Source organism: Macaca nemestrina, chromosome 12, assembly GCF_043159975.1.
Source record: "Macaca nemestrina isolate mMacNem1 chromosome 12, mMacNem.hap1, whole genome shotgun sequence".
Classification (NCBI taxonomy): domain Eukaryota; kingdom Metazoa; phylum Chordata; class Mammalia; order Primates; family Cercopithecidae; genus Macaca; species Macaca nemestrina.
The window spans coordinates 29,446,899-29,463,904 of record NC_092136.1 but is presented as its reverse complement, the minus strand read 5'-3'; the positions used below and the strand labels follow the sequence as shown (position 1 = coordinate 29,463,904).

The 17,006-nt window shown below is 43.3% G+C and overlaps 1 protein-coding gene and 1 pseudogene across 3 annotated transcripts in view; one reads left to right on the top strand and one right to left on the bottom strand.

Annotated features, from left to right (window-relative positions):
* Positions 1-17,006, top strand: part of LOC105471567 (low density lipoprotein receptor class A domain containing 3) — a 286,072-nt gene that overhangs the window by 47,472 nt on the left and 221,594 nt on the right. The window lies entirely within an intron of this gene.
* LOC139357637 (large ribosomal subunit protein uL11 pseudogene) lies at positions 2,921-5,267 on the bottom strand (annotated as a pseudogene).

The window sequence follows — 17,006 nt, the reverse complement described above, 5'->3', positions numbered from 1 at the left end:
GAGGTGGAGCTTGCAGTGAACCGAGATCATGCCACCGCACTCCAGCCTGGGGGACAGAGTGAGACTCTGTCTCAAAAAAAAAAAAAAAAAAAGGTGATGTTTACACTATATTGTAGTCTATTAAGTGTGCAATAGCATTATATCTAAAAAAGCAATGTATATACCTTAATTAAAAATACTTTATTGCTGAAAAGTGCTAATGATCATCTACCCTTCAGTGAGTTTTAATTTTTTTTGTTGATATAGGATCTTGCCTCAGGATTGATGGCTGCTGACTGATCAGTGTAGTGGTTGCTGAAGGTTGGGGTGGCTGTGGCATTTTCTTAAAAATAAGATTACAATGAAGTTTACCGCATTAGTTGACTCTTCTTTCATGAAAGACTTCTCTGTAGCACGCAATGCCTGTTTTATAGCACTTTGCACACAGAACAACTTCTTTCAGAATTGGAGTCAGTCTTCTCAAACCCTGCCACTGCTTTGCCAACTGTTTATGGAATATTCTCAATCCTTGTTGTCATTTCAACAATGTTCATAGCATCTCCATCAGGACTAGATTCCATCTCAAGAAGCCACTTTCTTTGCTCATCTGTAAGAAGCAGCTCCTCATCCATTAAGTTTGTTCCTGAGATTGCAGCAATTCAGTCACATCTTTAGGTTCCACTTCTAATTCTAGTTCTTTTGGTCTTCCCACTACATCTGCAGTTACTCCCCCGACTGAAGTCTTGAACACCTAAAAGTCATTTATGAGAGTTGGAATCAGCTTCCTCCAAACTCCTGTTGATGTTGATATTTTGATCTCCCATGAATCACAGATGTTCTTAATGGCATCTGAAATGGTAAATCCTGTTCAGAAGGTTTTGAATTTACTTGGCCTATATCCATCAAAGGAATCAATATCGATGGTAGCTATAGCCTTAAAAATGTATTTTCTAAATAATAAGACTTGAAAGTTGGAATGACTTTTTGATCCCTGGGCTGTAGAATGGATGTTGTGTTAGCAGGCATTAAAAATCGTTAATCTTCTTGAACATCTCCAACAGAGCTTGTGGGTAACCAGATGCATTGTCACTGAGCGCTAGTATTTTGAAAGGAATCTTTTCCAGAGCAGTAGGTCTCAACAGTGTGCTTAAAATATTCAGTAAACCATGCTATAAACAGATGCACTGTCATCCAGGCTTTGTTGTTCCATTTATAGAGTGCAGGCAGATAAACATAATTTTTAAAGGCTCTAGGATTTGCAGAAAAGTCAATGAGTATTGACTTCAGCTTGAAGTTACCAGCTGTATTAGCTCTGAACAAGAGAGTTAGCCTGTCCTATGAAATTTGAAGCCAGGCATTGACTTATTCTGTCTAGATATGAAAGTCTGGATGGCACCTTCTTCCAATAGAAGGCTGTTCCATCTACGTTGAACATCTGTTGTTTAGTGTAGCCACTGTTATCAATGATCGTAGCTGTCTAGATCTTCTGGATAACTTGCTGCAGCTTCTACATCAGTATTTGCTGCTTCATCTTGTATTTTTATATTACGGAGATGGCCGCCTTCCACAAACCTCATGAACCAACCTCTGCTAGCTTTAAACTTTCCTTCTGCAGCTTTCTCACCTCATTAGTCTTCTAGAATTGAAGAGTTAGAGCCTTGCCCTGGATTAGGCTGTGGCTTAAGGGAATGCTATGGCTGGTTTGATTTTCCTCTCCAGACCACTAAAACTTCCTCCATATCAGCAATAAGGCTGTTTTGCTTTCTTATCATTTGTGTGTTCATTGGAGTAACACTTTTAATTTCCTTTAAGAACTTTTCCTTTGCATTCATAATTTGGCTAAGTGTTTGGCCCAAGAGGCCTGGCTTTCTCCCTTTCTTGGCTTTCAACATGCCTTCCTCACTAAACTTAACCATTTCTAGCTTTTGATTTAAAGTGGGAGATGTGCAACGCTTTCTTCCTCTTGAACGCTTAGAGGCCATGGTAGGATTATTAACTGGCCTAATTTCATTATATTGTGTCTCAAGGAATAGGGAGGCCCGAGGAGAAGGAAAGAAATGGGGGAACGGCCTGATGGTGGGGTAGTAAGAGCTCATGTGTTTATTGATGAAGTTGTTGTCTTATATGGGTGTGGTTTGAGGTGCCACAAAATGTTTACAATGATGACATCAAAGATCACTAATCACAGGTCACCAGAACAGATATAATAATAATGAAACAGTTTGAGATATTGTGAGAATTATCAAAATGTGATGCAAACACATGAAGTGAGCACACGAGGTTGGAAAAATAGTGCTGGTAGACCTACCACATTCAGGATTGCCACAGACCTTCAGTTTGTAAAAATATAATACTTACGAAGCTCAATAAAGTGAAGCACAGCAAAACGAGGTTTGCCTGCATGGTTTCTATGTTGAGTGGAGGTCTGTCCCTTAGATCAAGAATTGATGTTCTCACCTGATTGAGAGGGCCAGGAGCAAGCAGCATGCCGAAGGGAATTGAAGCCGCAAGTATAAATCATAGTGAGTGAAACAATAACAGTTAACTGTTTTCTGTTAAATGTGCCAGCCCCTGTGCAGTGTGGGTTGCCTCATCCAGATTCTTCCAACGTCTCAGTACAGCAGGTACGATATTGCCAAACTTTGGCAGACCTGGTTCAAGTCTGGGCTCCTCCATGCACCTATGGGAATGGGCTAACCATGTACCTTTGGGAATATCGTGTCTGCCTTTCTAAGCCTTAGTTTCTCATATGTCAAACAAGGACAGTGATGTCCTTGCCTCATGGAATGATGGATGGCTGAAAACAAAGTAATACACGTACAGCACTTGGCATACAAAATGGGCCATAAAATGATTGTTATTTTTATGATTAGGTGGAAACTTTTCTTTCTTACTTTAGTTGTCAAATGATCCTTTATTGAAATGTTTTCCTTTGTGCTTCTTAACTAGCTGGGGATTCCACTGCACCACTGTTGACATCATGAAGTGGCAGCCATCAACATCGCAACTCAGAGACTGGGCGGTTCCCAGGATCTCTTTAATGGTTTCAGAGAGTTCTCTGGCTAAAGATCAGTGCCACATCTGTGGAGCAATGTTGACAATCTCATCAAAAGTCATATTTCCATTGTGTTTAATGTTTTTCTGTTTCTTTCCGTCTCTTTGTGGCTCCTTGAGGGCTTTGCAGAAACCCTTCTGGCAGAGGCAGATGGAACCAGCTCACTCTGGGTCTGTTCTGAATGGTCAGTTTCACTGTAATCCTTAGACCCTTCCAGTCACTGGTTGCTTTGGCAGTGTCATCACCAACCTTTTTTGCAGACAGACCCAGAGGGCCAATCTTGGGGACCAGCACAGACATGGCACCAACTTTACCCGAGGTGCACCTCAGGTATACGACTTTGATCTTGTTGAGGTTGAACTTCAGTGGTGTGCTGGAGGCGGCTGGTGTCAGATGAACCTGGATTTGGGACGACCCAATAAAGTTGCACCTTGGCCTCCTCCGAGCCGAAAGCCAAAAGCGGAAACTTTCCTTATTCCTATTTTACAGATCAGGAAACTGAGGCTTATCTAGGTTATGAATTCAGGGGTCGCAGCTGCAGAGTGGTGGGGCTGGGACTGGAGTTCAGGTCTGTCGGACTCTGGCCTCCTGTTTTTTCCCTATCATCTGATAATTGGCTGAAGATGTCAGTTTTCTAGAAGAGGCTGTGGCGAGGGCACTGAACCTGTGCTGCCTTTTCAGATTGGACGGTCTTCTCTAGAAGGGCGTTGACTCAGCCAGGTGACAGCCAGGAACCGGGTTAGGGTGTTCACTGGAGGAGGGTGATTGCACCACCTGTGAACGTGGGCCTCCCCCAGGTGTTGTCTTTCATTTCCTTTTTCTCTAACCCTGGGATTACCGAGGCTGAGGAGGTGTTTTCCATCTCCTTTTTAAAGAAGAACTCTGAGCTGATTTTTGGTAGTGCAAATTTCCTTGTCATCCGCTTTCAATATGTGTTTGTTTTTTGTTCTTGTCGTCTGTCAGAGATTATCATCTGTTGTGGCAGAGAAAGGCCTTTTCCCTCCTGCCTCTTCTCTGATGCTTGCAAATGCTCCTAGTGTCTTAAGAAGCATCGGATGCACCCATGAAGTAGAATCCACACATTTAAGTCTAGATTGATTCTCTCAGGCCTTCCCTGCCAGCCTCCTTTCAGCCAAGCATGTTCGCCCTTTGTCAGGCTTGTGTGCTCAACTCTGTGAAATGCTCAGAGCCTGTTGGGCAGGCTGATTTAAACAAACAAACAACAAAACACAAAACAGTCCTAGAATGAACCTCTGGAGAGGAGTATCCTGGATTCACTTGGAAAATATCCTCTGTGGTTCCAGGGAGGTCAAAGATGTGAGCCCAGGGGTCTGTGGTTTATGAATGTTGCAGATCTCTAATTGGGGTCTTGGTCTGATGGCTCCAGGAATCCTCTGGATTAGGTGTAGTAATAGTAATAGCACTTTAAAGTAGGCTCATTACTAGAGCGGTTATTGCTTTTGTTCGAAATGGCCCATCTAAGTCAGGCCCTATTAAATAGAGCAATTTAACTGACACTTAGCGTCTTTAGGGAGATAAATTATCCTTTGGCCTGATCACCTCCACTTTGAAATTTGATCATTGGTATGAGTCCTGGGAGAGTCGTTCAGGCAGATGCATTTGTTCATGTGAGCCCACATTTCAGTCATTCGTTCAGGACACATTTAATGAGGGCCGACTCTATACCTGACACTGTGTAAAGCCCTGGATGTATGATAAAAATGAAGGGGACATGGGCCCTGCTTTTAAGGAGCTCACAGCTTTTATTCAATCACGAAACATTGATTGGGCACCTACTGTGTGCAAAAAGCCCTGTGCTCGGTATTGCACAGGAGACAGGTTAGTGGCAGAATGTGTGTGCTCATGGGGCCTTTGTGATCTGTGTGGAGAACAGACTTGCAATCAGTTAACTGGGTGCAGCCTAGAACTGAACGTACGTTATAAAAGAGGTGGAGGGAAGTGCTGCAACCCCAAGGATGCAGAGGTTCCTCAGTTGGTTGGACTGGAGTAGCCTTGTGGTGGTGGTGGCGTTACTGATCCTTGAAGGATGTCCTCTCTGTTGAGAGTCAGCCAGATTACCTGGAGAAACAGCATTTAGGACTGCTCCAGGGGCCTGGCTGCAGCCACAAGCCTCTCCAGAACTGAAGCTGCCCCTCTTCATCTCTCCTGCTGCCTGCAGATTCACTCTTTCTTGGTGTTCTCGGCTTCTCATTGGAGGCGGCTGCGTTCTCATCCTACCCACTACTTTCTCCAGGCTTCATGTCCATGACCTACCCAATCCCAAGTCTCCCTCATACTCTTCCATTCAGCTTCTTTGGCTAACCCAAAGTGCACTAATTCTGAAGACCCAAAGGGAGGGGTGTGTCACCTCTTTGACTTTTCTGGACCTCCATGCTTGTCACTGGCCTCCTGGAAATCTTCTGTTGGATCAGAGGCCCCCACTGCAGTCAGCAGTGGCAGCGTCCACCCCAAGGGATGTTGGTGACCCACTCATGAGGGTCCCAGGCCCAGTAGTATCCAGGCAGGGTGATCCTTGCTTCCTATGGATGCAGCATTATTGCTCAGAGAAGGTCTCTGCCTGTGCCTATGGAGACATGTACAAGGATGCTCATTGCAGGTCTGTCTGCAATGGTAAACATTGGAAATGGCCTCATTGCTCATCTCAGGGGACTGGGTAAATAAATTACGGTACTACTATGAAGTGGAATGCTATCCAGCAATGAAAATGAATAGGCTAGATCTTCACATATCGATGCAGATAAATCTCTAAGGAGACTTAGAGTAGGTAAAAGGAAGGATCTATATGGTATAATACCACTTGAGTTTATTTTAAAAGCACACAAAACTCTGTGTATGTGTGTAATACTGTATAATGTATATTTTTGTATATATATGTATACATGCTATATACTACTATAGAGTGTAATATATATAACATAATACAGATACATATCGTATAGTGTTTCATGTCTATACACAGACACTGTTGAAATGTATGTGGTAAAAGTAGAAAATGAGTGGTAAAGCAGATACTGGGATTGTGATTAAAATGGAAAAGGAACAAAGAGAAGGGAAGATGGGGGAGAGGGTCTTTTCAACCATCCATCTCAGTAATATTTTATTACTTAAAAAAAGATAGGAAATAATGATGGTAGAATACTAAAATTTATGAATTTGGGGTCTGGTTCCGTGAGCATTTATTATGTTAACTATATTTCTTTATATGCTTGAAATATTTCATGCTGTTAAACGGTTTGTCTAGAGAATGGGAGGTTGTTTGGGGTGTCTGGAACGTAGTTTGTTGGGAGGAAATATCGTGGATGATGAAAGTAGGAAGGTAGGTGGAACCTTGGTCATGCAGGCCATGAGTCTTCAAGCTGGGGCGCATGACATGGAGATGGTGACATGACCCATCCTCGGTGTGAAAAGGGCTGGAGAGCCAAGGAGGTTGGGGGCCAGGAGGCTGGATAGGAGGCTGCTGTAGTGGTCCCAGCAGAGCGGGTTGAGAGCCAGAGGTGGGCGGATAGGGGGATGCATCAGAGGGTCCCCAGGGAAGCAGAGACATGTGGGAAGGATGGGAGATGTGCGGTTAGATCTGCAGGAGTCCCTAGCGCTAAGTCCTTCACACTCAAGGGAGTGTTGGCTGTTGAAGTGGTAGAACTGGTTTACCTATACCTTGACGGTGTGTGTTCTCCCTATTCAAGTGGTACTTTCTTTCTCAGGGAAGTGCCTGGAAAAATAGATGACAGCCAGAAAGAGAGCTTGGAGAAAAAAATGACTCCAAGGAGAAGGTGGTCATTTCCTAGAGTCTGGCTGGTCAGTTGTAACTCTGTATTCTTGATATGTAAAATATCTATTATATTTCCAAAGTACAAATTAGGATGACAGTTATTACAGAAAGATTCTGTGGAGGAATTCTTTCATGAGCTCCATATATGTTTATCTGAGTCGTTTCTTTATAAAAATAATCTTTTAATCTAATAATTTGGGTGAAATGGTTGCTTCAGAATCAAAGCTCAGGCTACTTTGACTTACTGTTTGGCAGTTTTGTTTCTGTGGTGGTCTTTAACCTCCCCTACAATTGTAAAAAATAAAGAAGGGCTTTTGTTGCTGTTTTTATTGTTTGTTGTAGAAAATACAGTTGGAAAAAAGAAAATAAAAATCACCAGTAATCCTATCATTCAGGAAATGTTGGCATAGTATCCTTTCAGTTATTTTGTATACGTGTGTGTGTGTGTGCACATATAATTTGTAATGTTCTTTTTAAATTTTATACACAGTGGACATTTTTCTATTCATTAAAAGCATTTCTAACTTGGTTTTCACTCAGACTTCTTTACCCCAACTCTTTTGGTCAATATTAGCTTTATTTTTTGTCTATGTTGTTGAAAACATAGGCTTTTAGGTTACTTGACTCACAGCAGCTCTGTTCTAATATTAATTAACATTTACGAAACACAAAGGGCCCCTTTTGCTGGGGCTCTTCTTCTAGGAGGGTTGCTTTCCCATTTCTTCTAAACCAGTTTTAATTGCTGTATTGAATTTTGTCCAGTAGATGTTCCATAAGTTGTTTAACTACTCCCTGCTTTTGGGCTTTGTGTTGTTTCCAGGTTTTTGTTGTCATAAGCATCACTGTGAATGACAGGTTTGTAGCTATTACTAGCATACACTTAACAGTCATTCCTGTAGATCAGAAAAATCCCCAGAAATTCCACATCCCTTTTTTCCCCCAGAGATGAATGACTTGCAGCAGAGACAGCTGCCTGGCACTGGCCCCTATAGGTCAGGAGCTTAGAGCTCACTGTTTTGGGTATGTGTTATCACTCCTTCCTGTGTCATTCTCATCTTTCCTTCAATGACTAGAGTTGGAGCTGGTGCTGCATGATTCTGTTCCTGTGACCATCCTGCCTGTGCACGTGCGATCATCTCAAAGGCCCCATTGATACCCTCAGCTAACATCATCTCCTGGTACTTTTTCTAACTCTGGCTTATCTTACCAGCCACCCAGGGTCACACTGGATCTTCATCAGGCCCCTCCTGGACTACAGAGGGTCCACTGGAACCTCACCTGGCTTTAGGACAGTGAGTGTCATCGAATTGGACAAGGTCAAGGGAAGTCAGAAATGTTATTCCCAATAAATAGCTTGCAAAAATGATTTTAGCCTGGCTTGCTTCAGTGGGGAAGGGCCCCTATGGCACACCTACCACCTTGCTTCCCACTTTCTGGTAGAAAAGAATTAGAGATGGACTGCCTAAATAATAACGTGAGATTTATGCCATAGAAGCTCACAGGCATCTTACGAATGGAATATGTAAAAACAGCTATTTCCTACTCAACAGGGCCCATTTATCCCTTTGCTTTCTGACATATAGAGTAACCTTGCATGTATTATTAGGTTACCATCACATTTTGTTAGGGAAAACCATACACATTTCCAATTAAGACAAAGAATGTGCAATTTCCTGAAGTCAGGATTGAGGTCATAACTTTGAGTGCTCAAGAATTCCAAGTTTAATTAAGCCACCAAATGCTGCTGATAAAGAGAAAATGCCCTATCAATATCAGAGGTGATGAGAGGGTGATCTGGCTGTGACAGGTCACTCTTCTAATGGCCAAGACTGATCTTAACCTGGCCTGGCTGGTCCAGGAAGTATCTCATATTAGTGTGAGTGTGTGTCAAGGTCTGGAAGCTGCCAGGTTCTGTTCTAATACCCTTTTCTGTTTCAGTAGAGACTACACACAGATTTTGCCACTGTGAATGGGGTGTGTTGCTTTTCTTCCATATTAACTGTATTTTCTCAGCCTTTCCTGTTGAAGTCTAAGTCCTTTCAGTCAGAAGGCCTATGAGCTTCCAAGCGGAGTGGACTTGGAGGGAAAGTGAGAGAGTGTTGATAGGGTCTTACAGCAAAAATGAACCCTGTCACATCCTGCCTCTTGGAAGGGATGGAATGCTTTTGTCCCTGTTCTAAAGAGTCACTCTCCAGAGAGGGAGCATCATGTTAGTTCAGCTTAGATTACGTGATCTCACTTTGGCTAGAAAGGGTAGAACCTCCGACTCTGGTCCTATTACATTATAGCCACTGAGAGAGCAGTGATTCAAATAAAGTAGGAGGAGAATGGATGTTGTATTAGTACATTTTCACATTGCTATAAAGAACCACCTGAGACTAGGTAATTTATGAAGAAAAGAGGTTTAATTGACTTACAGTTCCATAGGCTTTACAGAAAGCATGACTGGGAGGCCTCAGGAAGCTTACAATCATGGTGGAAGGCAAAGGGGAAGCAAGCACCTTATTCACATGGTGGCAGGAGGGAGAGAGAGAAGGGGGAAGTGCCACACACTTTTAAACTGTCAGATCTCATGAGAACTCACTCACTATCACAAGAACAGCAAGGGGGAAATCTCCCCGATGATCCAGTCACTTTCCACCAGGCCTCTCCTCCAATACGACATGACACTTGGGTGGGGGCACACATCCAAACCATATTATTGCACCCCTGACCCCTCCCGAATTTCATGTCCTTTTCACATTGCAAAATACAATTATCCCTTCTCAACAGTCCCCTAGTCTTAACTCATTTCAGCATTCACTCAGAAGGTCACAGTTCAAAGTCTTATCTCAGACAAAGTAAATCCCTTCTGCCTATGAGCCTGTAAAATCAAAATCAAGTTAGTTGCTTCCAAGATACAGTGGAGATACAGGTATTGGGTGAATGCTTTTGTTCCAAGTGGGGAAAATTGACTGAAAAAATGGGTCTATAATCCCCACACATGTCTGAAACCTAGCAGGGCAGTCATTAAATCTTAAAGCTCCAAAATAATCCCCTTTGACGCCATGTCTCACATTCAGGGCACACCGATGCAAAAGGTGGGCTCTCAAGACCTTGGGCAGCTCTGCCTGTGTGAGTCTGCAGGGTACAGCCCCCATGGCAGCTTTCACAGGCTGGCATTGAGTGCCTGTGGCTTTTCCAGGTGCATGGTGCAAGCAGTCAGTGGATCTACCATTCTGGGGTCTGAAAAATGGTGACCCCCTTCTCACAGCTCCACTAGGCAGTGCCCCAGTGGGGACTGCGTGTAGGGGCTCCAACCCCACATTTCCCCTCTACATTGCCCTAGTAGAGGTTCTGTATGAGGTCTCTGCCCCTGCAGCAGACTTCTGCCTGGACATCCAGGAGTTTCCATACATCCTCTGAAATCTAGACAGAGGTTCCCTTCTAGAGGTTGCCTTCTGTACACCCACAGGTCCAACACCATGTGAAAGTTGGCAAGGCTTGAAGCTTGCACCCTCTGAAGCCACAGCTTGAGCTGTACCTTGGCCCCTTTTAGCTGGAGCTGGAGTGGCTAGGACACAGGGCACCATGTCCCAGGGCTGCAGAGAGCAACTGAATCCTGGGCCCCACTCACGAAACCATTTTTCCCTCCTGGCCTGTGATGGGAGGGGCTGCTGTGAAGTTCTCTGAAATGCCCTGGAGATATTTCCCCCATTGTCTTGGCTATTAACATTCAGCTCTGCTTTACTTATGCAAACTTCTGCAGCAGGGTTGAATTTCTTTCCAGAAAATAGGGTTTTCTTTTCTACCACATGGCCGGGCTGCAAATTTTCCTAACTTTTATGCTCTGCTTCCTTTTTAAATATAAATTACAATTTCGGATAATCTCTTCGTTCATGCATATGAGCATACACTTTTAGAAACAGCCAGGTCATGAATGCTTTGCTGCTTAGAAATTTCTTCTGTGAGATACCCTAAATCATCTCTCTCAAGTTCAAAGTTCCTGTTACAGATCTCTAGGGCAGTGGCAGAATGCTGCCAGTCTGTTTGCTAAAGCATAGCAAGAGTGACCTTTACTCCAGTTCCCAGTAAGTTCCTCATCTCCATCTGAGACCTCCTCAGTCCAGACTTCATTGTCCACGTCACGATCAACATTTTGGTCAAGACCATTCAACAAGTCTCTAGGAAGTTCCAAACTTTCCCACATCTTCCAGCTGCCTTCTGAGCCTTCCAAACTGTTCCAGCCTCTGCCCATTACCCAGTTCGAAAGTCACTTTCACATTTTCTGGTATCTTTATAGCAGTGCCCCACTCCTGGTACCCATATTCTGTATTAGTTCATTTTCACACTCCTATAAAGAACTGCCTTAGACTGGGTAATTTATGAAGAAAAGGCTAATTTACTCTCAGCTCTGCAGGCTTAACAGGAAGCATGACTAGGAGGCCTCAGGCAACTTAAAATCATGGTGGAAGGTGAAGAGAGAGCAAGGACCTTCTTCACATGGTGGCAGGAGAGAGAGAGAGCAAAGGGGGAAGTGCCACACATGTTTAAAGCATCAGATCTCTTGAGAACTTGCTGTTACGAGAGCAGCAAGGGGGAAATCCACCCCCATGATTCCGTCACCTCCTACTAGGCCCCTCCTCCAATTCGACATGAGAGTTGGACAAGGACACAAATCCAAACCATATCTGAGATGTTGAGTAACTTAAAAAAACTGCCACCCTTGCCCACTATACATGTGACCTGAAAATGGCCTACTCATTCCTCATCCCACAGGAAATATGGGCTCAGAGACCTTGTGGGTAGCACCATTGAGTATTTTCCTCTAGCCCCAGCAGTTTGATTCTGTTTAATCCTTCTTTTTTCCCTAAATCATGTAGGCACCATAGTTACCAGAGTTACAGTTAGATTAGGGTAAAAGCCATGACTTTAGGAAGCATATGGATGAATTAAAATGTTGGCTTTTCTACTCACGAGCTGGATGCTCTTGATTTTTCCCAGCCTTGGTTTCCTTATGGGTGCAGTCAAGGGGATGAGATGCCTGCCAGAGTTCTTCTGAGAATTAAATGGAACAGGCTTGGTGAAAGCGCTGAGCTGTGTGCCAGGGACATAGGAGGTAGGAGTTACTGAATGGATGTGGGATGGTGGTTCCCCCTCCTCAAATCCCAGATGGGGCATCTTGGGCTGGCTGCCTCTTCACAGCTGCTGCAGTTCCTAGTGTTTAAGAGTGTGGGTTTTAGAGTCAAACAGATCTGGGTTCCATGACTGTCTGATTGTGTTTCCTTGGGCAAGTTTTTGAACTCTCTGAGCCTTAGTTTTCTCCTCTGTAAACTTAGCACTGGTTCCTTCCTCTATCACATGGTGGTGGTGAGCAAACCCGTGACGATGCGGGATGTAGATATTTAGCTCAGTGCCTGGTGCATAAGTAGTGCTCCACTGTTATCATACAAGGTGAAATTACCTTATGGGCTCAAGCCCGTGGATTCAGACCTTACTTCTGACTGCATCTGCCTTGCTCCAAATGTCAACCATTCCCCTTCTTGCAGAGGAAGTAGCACTTTTAGCCCAAGAGGGAGGAAATGGCTGCTTCATTTCCACCACCCTGCTCAAGGTTCAGCCCTGCTGGTCCCATATTTGTGCCTTGACCTGGGTCACTCTGTCTCCAGCCCCACACAGTGGGCCTCAGTGACTCTCTCAGTCTGTGGGGGAGAAAGTTAACAATTCTGATTCCAAGAGCTTTGGAAAAATCCCACCTCCTCCAGCAGTCGTTATTTATTTATACTTTACTCTTCATGGATTACTCTGAGTTGCTCATAGCTTTCCAGAAAGCTCCGAGTAAGTGGAAGTCGTACATGCACCCGAAGTAATTAATGCACTTTCTACTAGCGAGAGAAGGTGTAATTTGCAGGAATGTGTGTCAGGACCCACCCTGCTAAATTTATACCCTGTAATTTGCAACGTTTGTTGGCACTGAATTGGCAGATTGGTGAGTCTAGCCTACCTGCTTTGCAATTACATCTCCTGGCCAGTATTGTAGGATTGAGTAACTGGAGAGACTCATTGCTTAAGTAAATTAGACCCCGCTCCTGGGACCCATCTGAGATCACCCTCTGGTAGGGAGGCTGGTTAATCATGTTTCCTTTGTGCATACTGGAGAGAATCTGATAAAGGCAAGGGAGGGAAGAGGCAAAGGCAGTCCTGAGGCTTGCCTGGGTGTGGAAGGACCTGCGGCTTGGGAAGGCATTTCTGCAGCAGTCCTCCTCAGCCAGCACTCTGGAAAAGGAAAACACAAAACTATTAGGACAGAAAGGGTTTTATGGTACGTTTTATGAGCAGCATCAGCCCTAATAATCAGCTCTGGGGGAGACTCTTGTTAGTTTTTAAAACTAGAAGTCACTTTGCAGCCTCTGAAGACCAGTGATTTTAGTAAAATCCTCGTAAATTTTCTTTCTGGGGGGAAACTGGCAGGAGAATCCGACAGGCTGCAATGTAGGCTTGTAGTTCAGGTGCTGGGAAGCGGGTGTGAGATGGTTGAGTTTTTCCATGGCTATGTTTTTGTGGCCAGATAAAAGAATTGAGTGAAGATGAAATAAAGTTTAGGCAGACCCAGCTCTTGTAGAAATCCCAGACCCTCAATTTATTCCACGTGACCTCTGGTGGACTGTTTAGCCCTACCTGAGAGGTCTCCTTTCCTTTGTGAAAGGGAGCTAATGAGTCTTTTGATTAAAGTTGTTATAAATACTAGATGCTTGTAAAGGCTCTGGCACATGGTGAATACCCCATAAATGGTAGTTATCATTAGGGCCATTTTTATGTGAGGAGGGCATATTATTTGTCGTTTGTAAAGAACACTTGGGGACACAAACTGGGCAGAATGGGTAAACAAATTGGGTCAAATCCTAAATTTTTTCAAAAAGCCATTTGAATGTGTACCTGAGGCCTGAAAATGTGGATTAGATACAGATTTTGCTTTGATGAGAGTGCGGTTGTACCTCAGGGAAAGCCTCCTCCATCCCAACTCCAGGATTCATGGAAGACGGTAGCATTCGTCTATTTGGTGTTGGGACTTCTTCAAGCCTTGAGAAAATATAACGAGGAGTTTAGAATCTGGGGAGAGGGATCTTTTCTCCCGGAAGTTTGCTGGGGTCAAGAAACATAGCTTTAAATGTTCCTATTGCAATATTGGGTTTGTAGATATGCAGACAATTCTATGGGTGTCCCAGTCCTATGGGTTGAGAAAGAATGAATATGTATATATATATTTTATCTCTCTCTGTACGTGCTTGTGTCAATTCCTAGTAAATATTTATGGGCTGGCAATCTGCAACTGGGAAAGGCCTGTGTTTAACTGGCTAAATATTAATAAGCATATTCAAGAGAATTGAGGCCTTCGTTTTGTCTTTTTAAGAAATGAATCCGCTCTTATTCACTGTGTATTCACAGGAAACTGTGCTGTTCAAGGAAGAAGTACTGCCTTGTTTTCCTTGTAGGCTTTCCAGCTTGGATTTCGATTTCCACTGAGGCCTTATTTTTAAAAACATGTTTTTACAGCAGCATTACAACTGTGGGGATTATAGCCATCTCCTACAGCTTTGGTTATGGAAATAATATATATCGTCTTTTTATTCCTTTTAATTGACCATTCTCTTACCTTCCTTTGTTTCCACATGGGGACAGTGCCAGGTATCTCCCTCCTTTGTATTTTTTTCTCTCTTCTCCAACACTCTGAGATCAAGGCCCAAGTAAGTACACACCTTCGCTTTTATCCTGGCTTCCTGGTATCCAGTGACATGGATTTTATACTGTTGAAATGTCCATCCTTTCCCCAACTCATATCTGTGGGTACTCCTCCCTTTTTCTTTCTAGAACTTTCCTCAAGAGTTCATTTCCTTACCTTGGCAGTGCTTCCCAGGAAACTCCCTTTTTTTGCTCTGAGACAGACCTTTTAATATTATTAAATCAAATGCTTCCGAACCATAGTTTGGACCCCCTGGTCTGGGAGCAGTCATTATAGGCAGGGCTTTTGATGAATTCCCTTTGCATGATCTGGTTGGCTATCCTGGTCCCCCGGATTTACAGAGGGCTAAGAATAGCGTTGGAGGAGACAGTCCTGTATTATTTTCACTTACATACTTGAAAAATTAGTTTCTGTCAGAATAGAAATGGATTTCCCCCTAGCCAGAGGTTTCTGCTGAAAGATGTAAAGTGGAATTGGGAAGATGAAATTAGATTCTTTAGGAAAGAATGGGTTTCCCACCTCCACTATAATCACTGTCATCCTTATAAGTGGATTGGGTGTTGCTGAAATGCAAATGCCATTCGTTCTGTTGCTGATTTGCTTACCGAAAGTTGCAGAAATTTAATCCATGCAGAAAATGCTGTGAGTCACTTTATTTCCTGTAACATTTTTTCCCATTATTATGGAAAGGAGCACATCAAAAAGGCAGGTCTACAAAAAACACAGTTTTCAAAAAGATTGTTTTATTTTTCTTACAAAGAAGTTTTCCAGAAATCTGTAACCAGTATCAGGAATTCTCCAGCTTTGTTTACATAGCCACTCATGATTGGATTCTACTCCTTGCTTTTATCTCACTTGTTGTCTTTGGGGTTTTGAAGATTTGAAGGAAACTGGTCAGAATTATTGACAAAGTGCTCAGGCCTTGAAATATACTATCAGGAAAAGGGACTGAAGAATATAACCTACTTTATTGTATTTGTGTCTGGAGTATCTGAGTGTTAAAATTTGAAGCCCAGGATAGCTTTCTGTATTGCTTGTTACATTTTAGGATTGCTTGCCCCTTGCTCCAATGGTGCAGGCAGAAGAAATGCAAACAAAGTACAGCATTAGCCTTAGCAAAACATATAACTAGAACAGTGGATCTGCTGCCAAAAATACCATCTGCTGTTTTCCAAAGCCAGAGATTGATGACTTGAGTTGTCTCTGCCTTCAGCAAATAGTCAGAGACTAAATAGATTTATTTACTTTTAAGTTTGCCCAGCCCTTCATAATATTTCTTATTAGAAGAAGAATATGTTTTGGAATTAGTGAAGATAGACCCAAGTTTTTGATTCCCAAATGGATGCCTAAAAATTTCCAATAGCTTCCGAATTGTTTTTTCTTATTACTTTTCTTTCCCAGTCTCTTTCTACATAGGGCTGCCAGGTTAACCTGTCTGAAGCATTACTCATCTCATGTCACTCCCTTGCTCAAAAACGGATGATGTTGGCTTCTCCTTGTGTATAAAGTCAAGTCCATAGCCTGGCACTTAAAGCTTTTCCCACCCTTATATCCTCTTCTCCATGACTGTTTGCTTTCATGCCTCCATTTAGCTCAGTGTTTCATTCGGAATGGAGGTCTGCATCGTACCCAACCTACAAACCGGCCTGATTGGAAATTATTCTATGCAGCATTCCATGATGCTTCCCCTGGATTAAATTTCCGCCTCCTTAGTAATTCTTTTTTTTTTTTTTTGTGAGACAGAGTTTCGCGCTTGTTGCCCAGGCTGGAGTGCAATGGCGCAATCTCGGCTCACCGCAACCTCTGCTTCCAAGGTTCAAGTGATTCTCCTGCCTCAGCCTCCTGAGTAGCTGGGATTACAGGCATGCGCCACCATGCCTGGCTGACTTTGTATTTTTAGTAGAGATGGGGTTTCTCCATGTTGGTCAGGCTGGTCTCGAACTCCCAACCTCAGGTGATCTGCCTGCCTCGGCCTCCCAAAGTGCTGGAATTACAGGTGTGAGCCACCGTGCCCAGCCCCTCATTAGTAATTCTTACTTTCTGTTTCCTGTTTTCTTCTGTGGCATTTATGACTTCCAACTTTTATAATTATAAAATAATTGTAATTTTATAGCCCTTTAGGTGCACACTCTTCTCTCCTGCTCAACAGTAGGTTTTTGATGTGCTCAAGTCTTGTATTCCCTGCAGCCTTGAGTATAGTAGGTGTCTAATGCTTTCTTTTTGGGTAAGTGAATGAATCAGTTAGTTGAATGAGTGCTTACTACAAAACAGAGCATGCGATAGGCAGCGGGCACCTATTAAATATAAATATCTTGTTCCATGGCCCCAAGCAGTGAAAAATGTCATTGTTGAGGAGATCACTGGCTAGGAATTTTAGCAGCGAGAACACAGTGGTCGTTGCAGTAGTCTAGATTTGGGCGGTCCTTCAACACTGTAGATGTATAATTAATTTGGGATTTGTG